The sequence below is a fragment of the Anopheles coluzzii genome, chromosome 2 (assembly GCF_943734685.1).
Source record: "Anopheles coluzzii chromosome 2, AcolN3, whole genome shotgun sequence".
In the NCBI taxonomy this organism is placed as follows: Eukaryota; Metazoa; Arthropoda; class Insecta; order Diptera; family Culicidae; genus Anopheles; species Anopheles coluzzii.
Window position 1 is genome coordinate 48,014,495 of NC_064670.1, and position 21,723 is coordinate 48,036,217.

At 41.7% G+C, this 21,723-nt stretch overlaps 1 long non-coding RNA gene across 1 annotated transcript in view; it reads left to right on the forward strand.

Annotated features, from left to right (window-relative positions):
- LOC120952645 (uncharacterized) overlaps positions 1–8,981 on the forward strand; it is a 44,202-nt gene extending 35,221 nt beyond the window's left edge. Inside the window, exon 3 of the long non-coding RNA XR_005751308.2 lies at positions 7,730–8,981. This is a non-coding gene — a long non-coding RNA (uncharacterized LOC120952645). The remainder of the gene's footprint in view (positions 1–7,729) is intronic.
- Positions 8,982–21,723: the final 12,742 nt, after the last annotated feature.

Sequence of the window (21,723 nt, forward strand, 5' to 3'; positions counted from 1 at the left end):
TGAACCTTGATTTTGAATTAGTTATTCCCAAATGCTCGTTTAGCTAGCTTTTTTCTTATTATAACTTGTTATATATGCCATTCGAACACCATGATCATGCAGCGTTGAATTGCATAAAATACGATACATCGTAAAATATCGCGGATGAAGACGCCGTATTGATATCTTTGTCGAAAAAATCACTTGACTACTTGAAATAAAAACTTTAAATTTATTATTTTTGCAGTAATTCGTCATTTTACGGTTGAAGTAATCAAGTAATTACTTTGAAATAAACAAATACAACGCTTCCAATTATAAAGATCTGAAGAACTGTAATTGCATTTTTTTATTAAATCTTATCTTTCTTGCAAAAATAACCGAACCAATTGCATTTCACAAATCGATTACCCATTTCCTCACTGTTTTCAGCTATCTCTAAGTTTTGTTTCTTCGTGTTGTATTCGTAGCTGTATCTTTCCCTTACAATATCCTAATACCACGGCTGCCTGGGTCCAATCCAATACATAATGCTATCATCAGTTCAATCGTATCACACCGATCGTGCTACAAGTTGCAAGAGAACACTACTTTATCTTGGTTTGACCGCTCCTAATCCTTCCCCTGTTCGGGTGTGTGGGCAAAACAAGATCCTTCCCGTGCTGGGGGGAGTATGGTTTTCCAGTGAATAAGCTTAGCTCGGGACCCTTGCTGGGTGTCTAGTGGTTCTAATAATGCAAGCGTTGCCAGCAGTAGACGTAGCACTATCTCATACGGTCTTGTACCGCTGTGAATTTATCCTTGCTCAACTGAAGCAAATGATCGAACCGACAAACCCGTTCCGTTGTACCGCTGGACCTACGCTCGAGGGATTTGGTGTCTTCTATGGACGCTCTCGGCTCCAACTCAGTCCGACCAGTAGCAACGGTGAACTCGGGCACGGAGCTCGGAGAAAAGTACTCCATCGCTTCTAGACGATGCTTGTCTAGAATGTCTAATGAAGGTACCCGGTGGCTCGATGTTGAAAATAAATTATGTTTAAAATTCTAATGAACAGAAAAGCGAGAGCAGGAGACAGAGCATGAGTGCAAAAAAAACTGGATAAAGTTTCACGTACCAAGCTGACGTGACATGTGGTCGAAGCGCACCGAGGGTCCTGTGGTGGGAAAGAAAACGGTTGCGACGTTATTCTCAACGGCACTACAGGAAGGAAACGGCACTTTTATAATTTAAACTTTCACAGTAGCCGAGTTCAAGCGGACAGTCTGAAGGTGGGGCCGCTTCTTCCTAAAGGAAATGAGGGGTTTTTGCATAGGGTTTCTAGTACATAAAATGGAACAGTGCGCCACCGAGATTCTCGAGATAGAACGAAACGCAACACACTATTCCCCATTTTATGGTGTGGTAAGAGGATGCGAAACTTCTCCAGAAACTGATAGCATCCCCGCACAATTTTGTACCATCGTGTACCAGGGACCCCTGAGAGATCGTATGAGAAGGAGGAGGAGACGAAATGAAGCGGGGAAAAAAACTACCCGACACAAACGAAACCATTTATCTTAGTTTTTTCCACCATCTTCTGCATTTTCTCTCGTTTCGATGGTCACTTTCGTTCAAGTGGACTCGGCAATGTGCGCACATTGGTACCAAAGATGGTACCGAGTCCTCGGTATGCAAACGGAGAGACTGATTTCCCCCCGGGGGTCTGAAGCGATCTGCTGCTGTCTGCCCAGAAAAGGACCGCAAGCAGCAAAGTGCTGTTTTATTTATGGAGCAAAGTAAGCATTTTAATTTTTCATTATATTTTATGTAACTGCTTCGTTCAACTTTCGAATTAAATAAGTTACGCTAGCGAAAGGAATGGTTTCTGTTTGGGAATGACAGCAATGGAGAACAGGAACAGGAGTGGGTCGTCGTTCGGTTCGCTCTAAAAGGAGTTTGAGTTTTTCAAGCTTGGAGGTGGAAATTTAAGGTTTGGTTATCTTGTTGACTTTACTAAAAATGTGTTTAATTTACCTTTCAAACAATAATTTGCTTCATATTTGCAGTATAACAACATATAGAAAGAAAGCCATTCTGAACAGCATTCCGCTGCTTAGTTCATCTTTCAGGCTGTGGTACCCTTGGCAAAGATTTGAAAACATTTCTGTTGCATGTTGCGCAAATAAAAAAATTGCCCAACTTATTTGCGTACCAAACATCCTCCACGCCCTTCGTGCACTTTCTCCATAGAAACGCTTCGTACAATTCCGACTTGATAGCGATTGCCCACTCAAACCCGGCTGTCGAATTCAGCTCAAGCGAAGGATGAATATTTAAATATTATTTCACAACGCTTCGCTCCACAAACCGTGTGCGTCTTGGGCGTAAGCAGAGCAAGGCAAACAAGATGGCGGGTGTCTACTGTGGCCTGTTTTTGAAAACTCATTTTCCCAAAGTACGACCACCGTTCCCGATACACCTTTTCCCGAGCAACGGAACCCCCCCCCCCCCCCCCGCACGGCTGGCCGTCCACGCTTCTGGCACAATTTGCCCGCTCGCCCGGGTCGGCATTTGAATGCACGGAAAAGAAGCGCCCTTCACACACACACTTCAAACGAGAGAGAGCACTCTAACCCTTTTCTAATTTGAATGAAAGAATCCGCTGTGCGCTCGATGGGTTGATGAAAAGCTGTGGGTTGCCCTGACATCAAAACCCCTGCCCAGCCCGATGCGAGTGGCAAAGGGTCGCGCGTTCACAGGCAAACGGCCGAGTGGGTCCGATTTTATATTTATAGAAGGGTAATTATGCTCATATCTAATGCATTGTAGATGTTTGGGGCCGGGCTCGTTTTGAAGGCGAATGAAGGATCGGCACACACTGACACCGATGATAGATGGATGCGGAGGTTTTTGGGTGTTCCGTGTTTAAAGAAGCGTTTGTTTTGAAAAATGGCCGAACGATGAGTTCTTTTCGTTGTTTATCGTGTAGAATGAATGGAGAATTAATTAATTTTAAAATACAGCACTAACCTGATTTCTGGTAAAACTGTATTTTCATTTATTTAGCTAGGAGCTATGGACACAAAGCCAACTGGTATAAGTTGCCAAGTTTTTTCTTCAGAGTCATTTAAAAAAAAAAACATATATTTCTCACAGCATCTGCAAAAGAAAACAACGCCATTCTGCTCACCCACGTAGCTCGGCCGAAATGAGAGGCACCGTAACTGACAAGCGTACTTCCATTAATCCCCTTTAACAGTACTGCAAAGCTTCAAGAATTCTTTCGTTTCATTTTCCTCATCTCTCAGCCTCTCCAAATGCCATTCATGTCTTTGCTTCTCGAACGCAATGCTCTCGTGCTTGCGTGCAAAGACCATCACATGGAAAGGATGCAGGGACGTTGGGGTCTCCCTCCAACGCCAGAGACGTGCAATGACAACACAACGAAGGCAACCAGAACGAAGCATTTATCCAACGTTGTGGAGTTTGGAATGTGGCGGGTCGGCTAGGGTGCGGGCGCTGGTTAGATCGAGTTTGCTGACCATCGGATGGAAGATATATCCCTTTACTTTTATCCATCCCCTCTCCTTCCCCCCAGCATGGTATCCTTCTTCCGCCACCCACACCCCCGTGTCGACTTCCATTTCAACCCCTTTTGCAAACGGATAAGGTGTTTCCTCTGTGTGACCGGTACGCTTATCTGCTTCTAAAATATGCAGCGCCTGGCTAAAAAGATAGGAAAAATAAAACCCAAAACCGCCCTTCCGCCTTTGCCCATGCCGTCCATGCGTTTTTCATCTCGAACCCACCAGCCGACCTCGCTGTCATACCACCAGACGCTCCTAGGAAGGGAGGATAAAATCTGAGCTAGAACGAAGGCGAATCTAGCTTTCCAATCCCGGCACAAAACGCCGGACGCACAAGGGGGGAAAGTAGTGAAGCGGAAGGTTTTGGGTCCGTGAGCGAGGAGTGGGAGGGAAAAAGAAAAAGGAATAAAAACATTTCTAGAATATAAATTTTCGGCTTTCCGTTCTTCCCAACCCTCTTCATGCTAGCTGGTGGTCCGGGGGAAATGTGCTGGCTGCCAGGCAACGACCGGACGAAAAGGGAGCAGCACTGGCGGTATGGCTTAGCCTCAAGCATTTCACCGACCACCTTCATCGTTTCCCCGCTTTCCAGCTCACTTCGTTTTTCTTTTCTTTTTCCCCTGTGCTCCCCCTGTGCCTCTCTCAGATGCTCTTACTCTCTTTCTCGCTCTTTCTTGCACAAACACCCGTTTGCAAAACTCAACCCACTGGAAAAAGGGCGGATGTTCCAAAGCTCATTCCATTTAATTGCAGCACATTATTTCGGACGAAAGATCCCTTATCTGGCATCTACCTCGTGTGTGCTCCAGCCGTTGGTCAGTTCGGTCCGCCTGCTTGGAATTTGTTTTCCGTACCAAAGGAAGGTGGCGAGGGTGCTTGTGGGATGAGGAGCGAATGGAAACACGTTCCTGTTTTCATGTAGAGTGGGAGGAGGTGACCATGTGAGTGTGAGTGCGTCTGTGCGTCTGTGTGGGCATGTTAATTTCAACATGGCTGCAACGGGAACCGGACAGTAAAAGGGGTGAAATAAAGATGGTGCACGATTTCGTCCGATCCTGAAACGACTACGTGGACGAGCTGGTGACGACGCAGTTTACTGCGACAGTGTGACTTAATACGTTTTCTCCCACCCATATCCTCTAACCATCTCCTCTAAAGGGAGCTGCACATGGGGAGGGAAAGGAGTGAGGGTGGACACAAAGATGAAATTCTAGAGTAATATATGGTAGTGTGCGTAAGATTGTGCTCTATGTCTAGGCAGGCACACTGTGTGCTGCCCTTTTGGGTCGGATAGGGAAAGAAGCCCTCCGGTCCGACAAAACGTCAGGTGGAAGACGCCAGGGTTGGTTTAATGTTTGCCCGTTGGATGAACCGGAACTTGGCCGTACCGGCAGGGCGAATGGATACGAATGCTTGACGCCTACGCCTGGTGCGCTTGTAACACGGCCAGGACCTAAATATAATAGAGCTCTTTAGGGACAAAAACCGGCTGCGCTTGATTATGAATTCAGAGCAATCGGTATCGTGGATGGGACTCGGAACGGTCTGCCATTCCGGTCTGCTAGATGGTCGAAATGTGTGTAAACTGCCGGTCATATTAAATCCGCAAACTCTAATCAATAAATGTTTGTTTAAAAGCATTCAATGGGATCTGTAGTCGAATATGTTTGAGCGTTCTTGTCCGAGTAAAATAAACGTTTGATCGTTATTTCATTTCACTATTGCTCTACTTTTGCATCGAAAAAGTTCTTTCTTTTATGATTTCCATATTCTTTCGCTATGCCTTAAGGAACGCTCACGGATCAGGACGCTTTTACATGAACGGAAATTGGTTTCCCATTTTTGTTAGACTAAAGACTTCAATTGTGTTCCCCAGCAGTACTGGGGGCTGCAGGACACGAGTCAGCCAGATATGTTTTCTACTTTGGGGAGTGAGCTAAACGCACGGACACTGTGCAGAGTACGGTAAGCGGTGGAGAAAAGTGTCGGGGATTATATCTAGCATGTTTTATGCATGAGCTGGACTGTTTACCATCCCTCTGCCAGCAGCCATCGAGTACACTAAGGGCACAAGGGGCGCTGTACCGAGGTAACAAAAGAAGGTGCAAAAAGTGATAGTCTAACTAAAGCTAGTTAACGTCCAAACCAAGACTCTATTCATTGTCCGACGAAACGGCAGCAGCCTAGGGTGGATGCTTGGGTATCGTGGTAGTGGGTTGCTGCTGCGAGAAGTAAAACAAAGGCCGGGTTTGAAACGAAAACAGACGCCATGTTTAATTATTTCTTCCATCTTACGCTTCAGTTATTTTCTGTTTCTTCTGTACGGAGTTATAGCGATGGAATAAGTCACAGAGAATGCTATGGAAATCTCGCACTGAACGATGCAGTGGCAGACTGAGAATGAAAACAAACAGCTTAAAAAACTTCCTTAATATTGTTTATAATGTTGTATTTTAATTGAAGAGTTAATAAACTCGTGATCGTGAAAAACTCTTAAATATGCTATCCTCTAAATTGTTTATGCTATTTTCATTGTGGTAATCACTTACCTTTAATCGAATTTCCAACATAACAACTGTTTAAATAGTATTTTGAATGCAGTTCAATTGTGTCGTCTAATTGAAATAATTTAATGATCCAAATACCTACATGCGTGAAATATTATTAAATATTGAATATGTAAGCTAGATTCTTGATTAAAGTAAATGGTACAAGGTCAGACTATTTGGTTTCTTGATATATAAGGCATTTAAAGAACGTCATAGCTACATAGGTCGTAACACCAAGAAGAACAAATAGAAAATAGACCATTTTCTAGAATATGAGCCCGAAATGTACGGAAACAAATAGTGCAAAAGGTTTAATATTATGAAATTGTTTCTGATATTTTCGTTCAAACTCTTATTCAACATGTGATTCTTTCTCATGATAATTTAAGATTTAGCGTGATTGTGAAGCGTTGAGTTGTAACGTTGTAAAGTAAATAGTTTTCTAATTGCATATCGCAATCCATTTCAGATATGGAAGTTTCATTTAGTTTCTAAATCATGTTTAGAATTACTTCGCTGTAAATTACTTCTGTTAGCCTATTGAGCGATTATTACCCATCTTCTCAGCGATTATTTAAATACAACTCGTTTACTACGACTTTTCAGCCTCTTATTCGTATTGTCCTGTGTGCGTACGATTTTATAGCCTCGGGTAACAATATTTTCCTTTGATATAGTATTAAATGCTGAAATAAATTACGAGTCGCATCGTGTCCGGGAGCAGATAACACAACGCTAATACACCTTATTCTCCTATTTATCAAACAGAAAATAAAAACAAGAAAACAGCACTGACTGAGAACGATCTGCGCGAGGCCTTAGGCCATTGCGATATAAAATCTCGCTTTTACATAACCCAGCGCATGGGAAGGAATGGAGTGGTGTGGCGTGGCATGGAAACAGAGCCGAGGAGAAAAATATGCTCCCCCGCTTTTTACCTTCACTGTGCGCACAAAACGAAACTCGAAGTCAACGGAATGCCACAACGGCACTGCACGGCAAAAGAAAAAGGGACCAAAAAGTCTTCCCCCTTTTTTAAAAAACTTTCTCCCAAACGCCAGTTGTGCCGGACGTCTCCACCCACTCGGTCACCCACGCGTAAGGGATGATTATCCTTCCGTCTATCTCGCTTCCCTCGCTTTGCTATCTTTTTTAATCGCTCCGTCTCTGCTACCTGCATCCCACGTTCCCGTTGTTCAAGCGGCTCTAGCGTACCGTTTCTCCATTTTCTATCGCACACCTACCTCTCCCCAGTAACACCCCTACAGTTCCGCGACCATTGGCGCATAGATCGGCCATCTTTTAACCCTCGGTGTAATTTCTCAACTTCACATCCTTTGCATGCTGATTTTCCCTTTTGCCAACCATCATGCGCCCACCCCTTTCCGTGCAGAGGTATAGTGTTGCGTACAAGGAACGTAGGACGACGAGTTTGCATTCACCTACGTAATGGCTAGGGTGCGCCATGGCCATGTCTCAAATCCCTTTGGTAATCGGAATGATGCTAGGATGCTTCTGCTCACCCTTTTTCCAACAATGAAAGGAAACGGCATGCTGGACTAGGGGCCTTTGCTGACCGCTGGCTCTCTGCAGAATCGAATATTTTATCAAATTTGTTCATTTTACTTGCAGGCGCTGAGCATCATGAATAAGTGACGGTTTGGCGCGTGATGAAAACAATGCGAAATTTTATTCTGCTTTACTGCACCTTCCCGACCCTGGACCTCTATGGTTGGCCAGCAGAATACATTGACCCTGGTTGTTTCGACCTCATTATTTCCACCTAAACGCCTTCATTGCAGCGATGGACAACATTGATGATTAATTTCAAAATTAAGGAGGATGTCTGGCCGATATAGTCATAAGCGTCTTTAGTATTTTAAAAGTCTGGGCACTTTTCTTAATTTTTTTATTCTTTGTTTTGTTTCTTTGTTTCTCAAATCTTATTTTTCCTTTCGTTTTTCTTGAAGTTTCATATTTTTCTCGTTAGGCTTTTGAACAATTTTTCATTAGATTAAAGCATCATAAATTCAGCCTTATTACTTATTTTCAATTTAACAGGAGATCAAGCATTATAATAAATTATTTCTCACATTTTTAAAGAAAGAGGTCAACCTAATCTAAGAAGCATTAAAGAATTTCATGTTGCCAAAATTTCTCATTACTTTTTTAAAATTTTCGTGTTAACTAAATTCTTGTCCCAGAATTACTTTTGATTGAATTTACTTTAATATTATGATCAATATTTTAATTACTTGATAAATGGATTGGCTTAGCTTAACATAACTTTGTTATTGGCTTAAAAACATTTATATTTGGTTTCATTATATCATTTTCAATATTTTTTTCATTTCAAAATACGTATTAAGTTTTTTTTTCTTATATGTTCATAAAATTTTTCAACGTTTTAATTGTATCGATAAATTTATTGGCAAGAAAATCGTTGCTATTAACTTAATTTACAAGAATACAAAAAATGCATGACAAGATTTAAAATATTAAAAAGATGTTTAAATATTTAGATTTACGAAATTAACTAGAATACGAAACATTACCTGTTGCAGCGTTATAAGAGAGTACATAGAGCGGTAATTTTTTTGACTAACAAATGTAAAACATTAATTACATGTAAGAATTTCTGAATTTTCGTACTAATTTTCTAATAAGTTAATTTACTAGCCCTATTTACACTCACAAAAGGATAAATCATAGCCCTATGAAAGCGTCACAACGAACCTGATTGCCCGATCAAAAAGCCTGATTAAATTGGACCACCGCATGCATTCATCAGCATTTCACCATTATGCCGTAAATTATTTGTATAACTTTATTTTTTGAACTAGTTTTAATTTGAATAAAAATGTAAGCATTAATGTAACCCTTAGCTCTTTGTTTTATATTTTTTCAACTGCATTCCTACCCCAGCTATACAGTAACGTGAACGGCACAGTATAATGCAGCGTTACCTATTACGTGCAAAAATCGTAAAACACAGGTCCGACAACTTGTGCCGTGCACTTCAGAAGACACCACACAGACTCACCAGGCTGCACCACTTTTTCCGCATCCGCAACACGCCGAGCGCGAACTGTGTGTAAACCTGAAAAACATCATTGTGCCCAGTGTTTAGCGCTAGACTGCAATTGAGGAACCGGAGCCCTCTTCTACCCTCTTCCTTCCACCACTCCTCGCGTATCCTACTCTCTTCTGGTTTCGCAGTAGCGGTCTATTATCCGCGTACAATGCCTTGGTTCTTGTTGCTATTTTTCTCGCTTCCTTTTTTTTGTTCAACTTTTTGTCAACTATCCATCAATTTTCCTCACGCTTTCCTTTCCCTCCCTGGTGATACAACAGCGCTCAGTGCATTTATTCGCACATTGATGCACCACAACGCACCGTATGCAGAATGGCGCACTATCGCAGTGTTCATCATCAAAAACATATTAAAGCCCTTGGGATAATGGGTGCGATCGGGACTCGTTTTTTTTTATCAATCTAGAAATAGATTTTTCGGTGAAAGCGCGCAATTTCCAATCGGAACCTCGGTACCGTGTATGTGTTTTGTTATATGTATGTGTATGTATGTGTGTGTATGTGTGTTTATGCAATACAGCTAGACACTTGAACAAATGGAGCGAGACGGACCATGGTACCAGCCTACCCACACCGCTCTGCTCGCTATGTGCGTTACGAAATAACTAAATAAAATAAAAACAGACTTTTAAAAAGCGAAGACTAAAAAAGTCCGTTTCCAATTTTCGACTGATATAAACTAGACTTGATAACAATAAAAGTGAAAAAAAAACAACAACGTACCACCAAAATCCTCCAACACGAACCGGCAGCGCTCAGGCTGCGTCGGGCAAAGATTCGATGATCAATTCGTCACCCACTCCCAGCAGGCTATTGTTCAAGTGCACGAGGACTGGTAAGGAAGCGGGGCGAGAGGCGGCCAGTACGGAATAGATGTCCAAATGCACACTGGATGCACCCGGAGCGGTTCCGTTTGCGGCAGACCCCAAGCAATCTGAATGTTCGGTCTGCCACAAGGCAAATACAAGAGTCGAAGCAAACACACCGCGCGCCCGCGAGGGCCCACGTTGCCGTACGCTGGTGTCGTTGCGCGAGTTTGTCAAGTGGTCGTCGTACTGGTGCACTGTGCACTTTGTGCATTCAATCCTGCCATGCTGCAACCGTCCCGGCCAGCAGACGTAAGGAATGCAACCATTCGGAAATCATCCCACCGTTCTTGGGACACCAACCAGGGCCTCCGGGCCAAAACGCATCCGTGGGTGGAAAATGTCTAACGTCGCGCGTTAGTGGAACACACACGCATACATAAAGAGGGGAGTGTAGTGCGTTCCCGTACGTAGCGCAAGTTCATTTCGATGTACACTTCGGGGGTACTTGAATTGGATACAATTGAGTATTCTTACGGTCCTTCGCCATCGTTTCGGCCGGAAAGGCTTCGAGGCGCATTCGCTGCGAAACGCATCGGGAACACCAGTCCAGGACTATCGACAGATTTGGCTTTTTTCCTATTTTTTTTGACGAGAAATTAAGCATAAATGTAATAAAAGAACGCTGCATGCTTTGTTCAAGTTCGATGCACCTGCACCTGGAGGCATTGTTCTTGCAGGCGAACTTCCTAGCGATGAAAATAAAGATTCACCATGAGTAATGGAAGAATATTTTAAAGCATTGAATAGAATACAAGACTCTTGATTGATATAGTGGAAATAAGAGTAAAATTTCGTTGTAAATTGTGTGAAAATTTGAGAATTCAACTTAAAACTATTGCTTATATACTTTCGATTGTTCCCTTTTTCTACTTGCAAGACCTGCGGGAAGAATCTTATTTCACTCCAACATTCCTGTCACAAGCTTGTCAGTAAGAACCAATAAAAATGGTGAAAAATGAGCCCCATATCCAAAACATTCATCCATGCACACTCCAGACAGGCAGAGTGCATTCATCTGACGACGCGTAATTCGTCACCAAACTTCGTGCTGCCCATCGTTCCATGGGCCGCGCGAACTGCAGCACGGAAACGGAACCGGACTGCACCATTAAAGTGCAACAAAGGCGGAAAGGGAAAAACAGATTTGCCCGGAAGGGAAAGGTGAGCAAAAAAAAGAAAACGGTCTACAGTGTTTCGGTCAGGGGAACACGGCTCGTGGATTGGATAGCGCAACGAGCCAACACCGTCATCATTCGAAGCGTGACAGGAAAGAGTTTTTGACTATTTGCTGAATGGACAGTTTAGCGATATGATCGTTGCTGCTTCACTTGTGTTCGGTGCATTCGGTGCGAACGCGGCGAGGATGTACAATCCGTGCCGAAACGCGATGTTCGTCCCAAAGCTCGGACGGCTTGCTGTCTTAGTACTTTGTTCTTTTTGCTTTGTTGTAGCCGCATTTGGAGCATACCATTCGGTGACGCTTCCTCCCTGACGGATGGCGAACCATTGGATGCAGTTAATTTCCATTTGTAATCCGACGTGTACGCCTAAATTGCATTATCTTTTATGCTGCAATTGCATTGCAGCTGACAAGGATGACGACAACGAGACGTTCGTGCCGAACACTCCTTCCCGGACCCAAACCGTGCTACCACACCCCACACCGTTCGAAACGTGGTGTACACACATTAGCTAGAGGCATCCAATAAACCAGACTGCTCACAATCGATCCATCCAAGAGCTGTATGATAGTAGTTGCGATGATGATGATGCTGATGACGAGAAAATTACAAAACACTGGAAAGATGTAAAAAATGCATCGCCTGATGCACACATCTACATACACACACATACATTTGTACAAGCAATCACTCATATACATCGTGCGGGAGAATACGGAAAAAATCTCAAAGCATCAAAACTGTGGACATAAAACCAGAGTGTCTCCGGGGCTGATAGGATAGGAAAATCGCAGCACAAGACGTACGCGGTGGTAAGTGCAATTAAGTTGATCCAATCTCTTCCGGTTAACTCAATAACGAGCTACACTCGGGTGCTTGGGATATTGATGTTCTCGATACTTTGTAGTTGGTAGTCAAGCGTATCAGTTTTCTGGATCCGTTGGGATCGTCTAATCAAGCATCGGGAAAGGAGAGAGTTTGTTGCAGTTGACTGAAATGAGCAACATGGTAGGTGAGATTGATTGGTGTGATTTTCAATGACTAACTACAACAATACAGGCAGGGTAAAGTCAGGTAAAAAAGAATGTACTATGTTTAACCATTTGATAAACTCATATGGTGTAGTAAAGCAGCTAATGATTTAAACAAGTTTCAAGCGAATCTTTGCTAATGATCCATGTGGTTAAATGACTATTTATTATTTATAACATATTTTAAAACATGGGGGAGGGGGAATCCTTAAGTCAATGAAATCCAACCCCACAAGGGGTACATGCAGGCCTTGACCGACAACGGTTGTTGAGCCAAAAAAAAGGAAAGACGACTACACTTAAAGGATATTCCGTGATTCATCTAACGAGTCCTTAACTGTGGAGAATAACTTATTGATTTGTTTTTAATGACACACAATATAGTTTTATAATAACAAAAAGGGGAAATGAAGAAATCAAATATACATTATATGTTTACCAACATAATACAATGCTCAAAATTTTCTCAGTTTTTAGCAAATATCTTTGCCAGTACTTAAGCTAGACTTAACATGATGGTATCATCAGATCGATAATCGTTCTGAGCATCGATATGGTTGTAACATTGTGAGGTTATCATACATTGTGTGATATACTTAAGCCAATTTATACAAAAAAACACCTTCATTTGAACTCAAATAATTGATGGTACACCTATAATTACATGGACAAATGTGCCTCCTGCGAGCTACATTTAAATAAACAATAATATCTGTTTAGGTCAATTAGACTACTGTAAAAACCATAACAATATGAGCCAATGGAACTAGTGGTAGTCGTTCTAAGTCGTATACTCTAGCCAAATTATGATGTGTGAGCAAATTGTGCTCAATCTTAAGCTTTTTTGCAAGCTTGTTATATATGCAATGAAAAAAATAAACAGAAATTCAAATTAATTTTATAATATTTTTTGCGTTTTTTGTGCTGAAAATAGCTTAAAAATGCTTAAACACCTTTAGTGAATTAAGCGAATCAAATGATAAAAGCGACAGTATAAATGACGAAAAAAATTAACTTTACAAACAATACAAGCTATGTCAACAATGATACGTCTAACGTATGCCGTTCTTACAAGAAGGAAAATGAAAAACAAAATAATGTCAATATACAAATTATATACATCTGTACCATGAACTCAGTGAGCCAATATACATACATTTTTTGATACGTAAAAATATATGAATATTATCGAATAAGAGTATTTTTGAATGGATCAAATTGTCCAAAAATCTTATCGTAAATAAATACTGTAATGTATTTTTAGTATCTATCAGGTCTTGCAGATAAATAAATTTCTCCAGGCACCATGCGTCTCCATCTTTCAGAATAACTTTTAAATCTATTTTAGGATGAACATATTTCTCGAGATGGGTAGTACCAGAGGTTTAGAGGATTATATTTGTATGATCAGCGAGGTTTGTTCGTGTATATAACAGACTCTTTCAGTGAGACATTAAATTGTTTGGAAATAGCCGTTGACATGTTCAAGGTTTCCTTTGATCTATCGTTTGTTTTTTTTTCACAGTGGAAATTTTCATTCTTAAATTTGTACCATTACCATTTCGTATAACATTGTAATACATGAATTAGTTAAAATCTGCATTTTGTTTTCCTAAAACTATTTGTTTGCGTACATATGAGATGATTCGAGCAACTCGCTGAACGTGTTACTCCTACATAATCCTTGAAAACCCTGTATTCAATATCTCTATTGAGTCACTAACAACCACTCAATTTAATTGACACTCAGAGCTAACAAATAAATATGCTCCTCAAGGCTAGATTTAAGACACACTGTAATGTTAAGCGATATTTCATAAAACTTTTACCAAAAACCCGTGATCTATGACACCTTTGTCGCTTTTTATTATAAAAAATAAGAGTGCTTCCTGATTCGTAGCCTTCTATCTAGTGTATTTTTGTTCAACACTCCGCGGAACACCAGAAGGCAACGGAAAAATAATACGGACAATGGAAAGAGAGACGTGCTAAAAGCTAACCAGAGGTATTAAATAAAACTTTTAACTTTGTTATCTTTTCTAATCGTTTCTCATATCTCGTGACTTTACGAAATCCAGCCACTAAAGGACCGAGCAACGTTTCGTTTCTCTCCGGCAAGGAAGCCCCCATTTTGACATCGTATCATTATTTTTGGTTGAATCTTTGTCTGACGTTCTAATGGGAGTCGGTGCTTAAACCACACTCTCACAAAAAAGCATAAAAGCGCAGGACAGTAGCAGGGAAAACTCGTTCCGCATGCAGGAGATGCCAAAAATAAACTAACTTTTTAAAATGTGGTAATTCCAAGGCTTGGTCCTTGGTCGAGAGTACGTTTTTTGTCGAATCCGGGTTATCCCATTTTAACTTCATAACTGATTCGTTTTTCTCTACCGAAAACATGGGAACACCGTCACGTTTATCTGAACAAGAAGCGGAGGTAAGAAAGGTTTGTAAAGGGCATAGGAATGAGGCTCGTTTTTTCTTAGTTTATATTATTCGTGCCGAGTTTTTATTGCTTTTAACATTTACGAAAAACTTTTCCTTGCCTCTGTTAGCTGGCCGGTGTTGTCGAGATGCTGCCTTATAAAGTACATTACAATTTTACGTACGATAAAGTTAAGTGAACAATTAAAAAAGTACGTTTGCAATTGTATCTTTACACTTACTGCCTTCCATCAACGTTTGCTTTCCATTTATTCTACAGCTCATTTCCATATGAAGCTCAGATAACAATAGGCCCCCTCGTTGCTGATGTGCTTTCTTTTACCGGTTTCCTTCTCATTTAATACAAACTCGATTATAATGCTACGTTCGTGCATTACATTGTATGGTACGCTCCAAATTTGTGTACTACCATTGCAAAAAAACGAACTGCTTCGCTGCCCCCGTAATGACTTCCAAGGCGCACAGCGCATCGCCATTGCGAAACCGGGAAAGCTTGCCCGCTCCAGCGCATCCTTGTATGGGAAGTAAATTTGCAATTGAATAGAAACTTTGCTGTTACAGAGTTTCATTTTGTTGTTTCGTGCCGGTGAAAACAGCGGCTGGCAGAAAATTCAGTTTTTGGTTATTATTTTAATTCAACTTCTGCACCAGTACATTTAATGTCCATTTGCCTCATCGTTTGGTTCAGTCCCGCTTCTGTGGAATTCTTGTTTGGTCTGTTTGCTTCTAGGAAAAAAATAAATAAAAAAACACACACCATTGCTGTTTTAATTTTATTTTCGTCGCACCAAGCTCCATTCCTTACGTTTTTCCGACATCTTCTCTGCACCAGTACGATACGCCCTCTGCGCAAGTGGATGTGTGAGTGTATGTGCCTGTGTGTGTTTGAATGAGTGCGCTCGCTCACTAATGGTGAACTTTTTAGAAAACCACAAACACACAACACCATCCCAAAGCCCAATCGGTATCCTTTCATATGGCTGGTTTGGATGCAGCAAAGTTTAAACTTTTTAATTCCCAACAAGCAGCGAGTTTCGAGCTGATGCTGAATAGAGATGCTCCGGATATGGAGGAGGGGGGAGGGGGGGAGGAGGCGGTGCACAGCACTATTTACCCGCCCTTCTTGACGCCGGTAATGGCGAGCCCGCCCGCCGTTATCACTCGCGTAACATCGCTGGCACGAAAGTTGTGGCCGGTGCGATGGGATAATGCTTTCACCGGAAGCCGCATTCAGACCCATTTGGATGGCTAAATATTAAAATATTTTAATTAAAACAAGTTTTAGCTTCAGTCATAGCCCACGGGCACGGAATGTGATACTATCGTGGATGAAGAGAGGTGTTTTGTGTATACTGCAGGTACCGGTCCGGCAAGCACACAAATACACACACAAACACATGCACACACATGCAATAGTGTTACCTCGAATTTGATCACGTTTCGGCTGGCAATTATTGTTTCTACGGTGTACCAGCGATGAGCTGTACTTGGATGCTATGCTTTGATAATGTCTAATGGACATCCTGTTTGTTACAAAATATAATAAACGTTTCACATGTTTTGTAAAATTTGTAGTTACCTTTATTGAGTTAGTTTCTATTACCTTAGGAACATATTGCAAAATGTGTGTGTATGTTTTTTGCGGTATATATTTTTTCTTCCTATATTAACAATTTGTATTCTTTGTTCTAACATAAATTATAGTCTGTACACAGAACTGAAACGTATTTCTGTTTATTATTGAATCATTTTTCGAGTAACAAATATCTAATTCAAAAATAAATATTTGCTTTTAGAACTTAGGTTACTTCCATCGTCTTTCGAAGACATGCTGCTACTATGTTTTACGTAAAAAATATAAGATATTGCATTTCATCTATTCGTCTATCGTGAATATTTGCACAAGTTCTTGAAACAATATGATTTTTCGTATGAATGAGAAATACTAAATATTTTTTTTTTAAAAAGCATAGATTTACAACAAATTAGATGGACGTTGCCTTGCACTAAACTTAAAAATAATTATTTTTGTTTAATAATTTAAATTAAATTTCAGTGTTTGTTGTGTTGCAATCGTATTGATTTTTTGATGGTATCATATTGATTCGTATTGACGATGAACTATGAGTGTGTGGATGAAATTGAACTGTTCTGTTTCTGTACACTAAATAATAGAATATGCTATCATACAAAATGGTCGTTCTACATGAATAAAACATGTTAAAATTATAACAAAAAAAAACAAAAAAGCAAAACAAAAATTAACATAAAATTTGACAAACGATCTGGACTTACATACTCCAAATTCAACGAATTGTAAGAGTTCGTGAAAATTCAAATTGATTTTCAAACTGGTACAGAATCGTATTGATTTTTCGCTCAGATTTGCTTGGAATTTTGGTGTATGGTACGCATAGTTTTTTTATGACAAATGATTGACATTTTAATGGGATTATAAAACATGTCAGTGATAGCTATGCTACCTCCCGTTACAGTTCCATGCTTTTATTCTCTACTGTATGCTTTTATCATCGCAGAAGCTTCGTTATCGCATAATTACATTGTAGCTGCACAGCGGTATCGCAACCGAAACTAGTAGCATACTACTTCCCATAAAACGACACACACTGACCCGTTCTCTTACCAATCCCATCGGCCATCGAGCAGGATTAATCTGCCACCCTCGAAGAAGAATCACAGGAGAATGCAGTCATTGTCATAATTTTTCTTCATTCACGTTCACTCATTTGCGACACATTTCATGGGAAAGTGCGGCACACACAGCGGCAACCATATCCCGTGGCGTTTTACTTTCCCCGTTTGCCACAGTACGTCTTCGTAAATCAAAATGAATTCTCATAAACAATGGATGTTTTACCCTCGCAGGCGGAGGAAGTGTAATGCAAATTAAAAAAAAAAAAAAATAACCACCATCGTGACAAAGGAAGAAAGGGAAGGCGTTGGTACCTTCCTTACGAAGTGCTCTGGTTGCTGTCTTTGTTCGGTACGCTTCGAAGCATACACGAATGCACGTTGATGGTTGGACCACTGGACAAGGAAAGGAATGTTGAAAGAAAAATCATCCAGCAAGTCCAACCGACCAAGGCCAAGCACAGTGCACAGAGCAATATTTTCCCGACTGACCATTCCTCATCGCGCGTCAGTTGTCGTCCTTCGGATGTGGCAGGCTTGCCACAAGGCGAATCTCGCATAAGTCACCGTCAGCAGCGGGCACAGCCTCACGTTGCTTTCCATTTATCATCGCACAGCATTCTTCAGAGAATTCTACGACGGTTGATGGTTGTAGGACGGTCGCATTTCCAGCGGACTGCAAGTAGGTCGCAAAAGACGCTTGCTCTGCTTTTTCGTTTGCACCGCAGCACTCGTTCGCATTGTTGTAGCATTCGGTGTGCTTGAGCAGTAAAACAGCTCTGCACGTCTGCTCTCTGGACGCAAAAAAAACACAATCTAGAAGCCTGGACACCCATGGGATACGTTTTATTTAATTTTAATTTAAGTCAATCATTCTCACTGACAGTTTTATTCCGCCTTCTTGCGTCATATTATTCCGAAAGCTGTCACTGTTGCAAATGCATAGAAAAGGAGCAATGGTACATTTGGTGCATTGTCTTTGTGTGTGCTACAGTTTATCGTATTCCTTTCTTTTGTTTTGTAACGAACACGATTGAGCCAATCGGGTTTGAAGATTGGCACATTTTTATGTAAAAATGCGCTACTTTGTTTTACATCTGTTGTGTAAAAACTAGGCACCAACCGTGGGACAAACATGCAGTACAAAAGGAAACACAATCCAATTATTGAATCATTGAATAACGTTCCGTTCAGTAAGCGTATTTTCGACAAGTGGTTGACAAACGGTTTGACTGTGACGTATCCCAATATCAGTGCATTCAAATTGCATCCCATCCCCCAAATTAGATCGTTTCTATGCAGTGATTTACATACGATCGACACAGCAAAGGGAAGAAATCAATTCGCCGTCACGAATCCAGCAGCAAACACTCCGAAACCAGCAATAATTGATTGAGCATCACCACAGCCACAGGGCTCTGTGAAATTCTCGTCCTCGTCCATCATTTCCTCTCTCTCTCTCTCTCTATCACACATAGTCGCTCTGTCTCTCCCCCCCCCGCTTTGTTCATTTACTCTCTTCTCTACGCGTGCCTGTTGCCCCGAGTCACGAATCTCATCGAACAGCAGTTTCCCCATACGGCGTTGCATACGGTTACGATGAGAAGGATGACTTCCGTGACACCTGTGAAACAGTGTGACAAATTGTGTATTGTCCGTTGACCGCTAAAGCCCAGCGTACGCCCACGACCACCGCCGACCGGCACCGGTCTGGATTTGCGGCGGGTCGGTTTGGTTCGACACAAAGTGTAACCTATTATGACACACTCCAACAAGCTGTAAACAAATTAAATAAACACATCGACAAATAGGCTTAACATTATCATCCCTATTACACGTATCATTATTACACAATTAAGCTGCTCGGTTTTGTAACCCGATAACCTCACCCGGTCGCTGCGGTTGATTCCTGAGTGTCCTGTGCGTTGGGAAAGCATACTCGAGCACTTTTGGGCAGTGGCGATAACATGATTGACCGGTCGAAGAGTGAACACATCCCGGGGAGAGGGTACTTCAAGCACCCAGGTGAACGGACTGTGACCCGTAGAGGTCACTGAAATAGAATGGTTTAGAAGTGGATCTTGCAATACGTCCAGCTATGGGATGGACGAGGGGTCCCAAAATAAGACAGAAAGGGTCGTTTGACAATGATAGTGCGGAATAGGGGAAATAATGAGTCTGGACGGACACATCCAGAAGCGCAGCAATGTGTGAAATGTCAGATAAAATGTGTGCATAATTGTGTATTAAACAGGCACTTTCTACAACCATCCCCTTCATGGTATTCTTAAGGACCCTGAGGTAATTCATTATGTGAAATTTATTTATTAATTAAAAATTGTAATAAGATTTTAACATTAAATGAACCCAATATTCAAATAGCTTACTTTTCCAACCAACATAATAATTCAGCATCATATCTCCTTTCAACAAAATTCCATAACAAGTAGCTCTAATCAACGAAATTTGCTCGCATATTTCTAATGCTATTTGGTTACTGTCTGAGCTAAAATATTCAACAACAACAAAAAATGCGTACCCAGAGACTATGTATTTTGTGCCTCATCTCTAGCTACAAAATAACCCACCCTGATTTTTTTCTTTATCGTCTCAAACCATCCGTGAATAGATTTGTTTGCTAGTTGTTTAAAAAAATCGTCCCTGTCCTGGTATAACAAAAAACTTACAAGAGAGTTGATTAAAAAAATCACCCCACACGAGGAATGGACGGAGGATGAGGGCTTAACATGTTTGTATTTCCTCCCAGAATCAGAACAACAGCGCAAGGGTTCGTCTCTTCCGGACGCTCCGACAGTCAAACTCCTCGTATTGCTGCCTTGCACTCTTGCTGGACAAGTGTTTGACCGGAGTGACTAGAAGGGAAAATCCAAAACTCGTTTCAGTGTGTTAGTGCTATAGAGAGGTAAAAAAATCTGCTCCCACACTCACACACTGTACGCTATCGCTTAAACATTAAAATTAGATAAATAAAAAAAAACCTTGTTCGGAATATTATGAGACTGCGCTCATGCTCTTTGTTGTACGCACACCTCAGCCTCTACGTGCAAGGAGAACCCTGCCAGTCGTTTGGTAAATCCGCACCAAGAAAGCGATATCTTCCATCCCGGTTGGGCTCTTGGAAAGAAATGCCCATCTCGCTTACGCACACTGCTCACTGTGCGGGAGCTGATTCCATTTTGGCAACGATGGTGGTACAGACCAGTCCAACGGTGTCCCCTGCAGGGGACTAGGCAAAGAACAAGATGGTAAACGACGTTCTCCGGCAACGCACTGGCTCGGCACGCGGCTGTACAGGACATATCGATTTTCTCGGCCTTACTAAGAGCGCCTGCGTGGCATCGTGCTCAGAACACTTCATCATGGTCGCTTGGTGGTGGTGGTGGCCCGATTCCAACGAACACCACCGTGGACGCCATTTCCTCGTCATGGAGGCAGGCAGGCGTTTTGGGGCGCCAGCTGGCCAATGAATTTCTCTTCTCACGGCGGCTCTGTGAGTCCCTGGTTCGATTGAAACGACACGAAATCACTCACTAAAATGTGGGAAATAAATTTTGTGCAAACTATTGCGCTGCCGAGGCCTACAGTACTGCTGGTCAGTTGCTGTTGTTTACACCGCTCCCTGTGGCCTAGGTAGGTAGCCTTCAACAGGCCGAGTGCACCGAATGCCAGGACCAGATGTGCCGGTAATAAATTTATGCACTTCAAGATAAAAATAACAATCGCCACCGCTATATGTTTTAAAACACGCGCGCGTACGGTTGGAATTGACCAGCATGAAGAAACTGCAGCGTGACGTGTGGAAAATGGGGTGACGAGCAGGTGAGTGCGTGCGAGACTGCTTAGAAACGGCGGGGAAAGGATGTAGCGGAAAAGGTGATTAAACAAAAAACGACACGCATGCAAACTATTTTTCCGTCCACCACGTGCCGCGTCAAACGCGACGGATGCGTATAAAAAAGCAGATGCAAGCAAGCCCATTTTTTCGACCAGGAGGTTGCGATTGCGAATTAATGCAAGAAAAAGCGTTTGGGGTGCGGATGCGCGGACTAGTTTTGATATCAAAAAACTAGTTTAACTGGTTCGCGATTAAAAACTATGCCGTACCGTTGAGTGGTTTTGCGATGCGAACGAAACGCACAATCTCACGCCTAGTCGAGGGGCGCGTTTTACATAAAACGTAGGAAAACAGCGCTACACTGTGAGGCTGACAATGATTTGAACAGCTTTGATTAGTACCGACGACGTTGAAAATAATAAAAAAAGAGTTGTGCAAATGCATTTGCTACACAATGTATAAAGAAAAATATAGAAATTTGAAAATAAAAATAAAATCA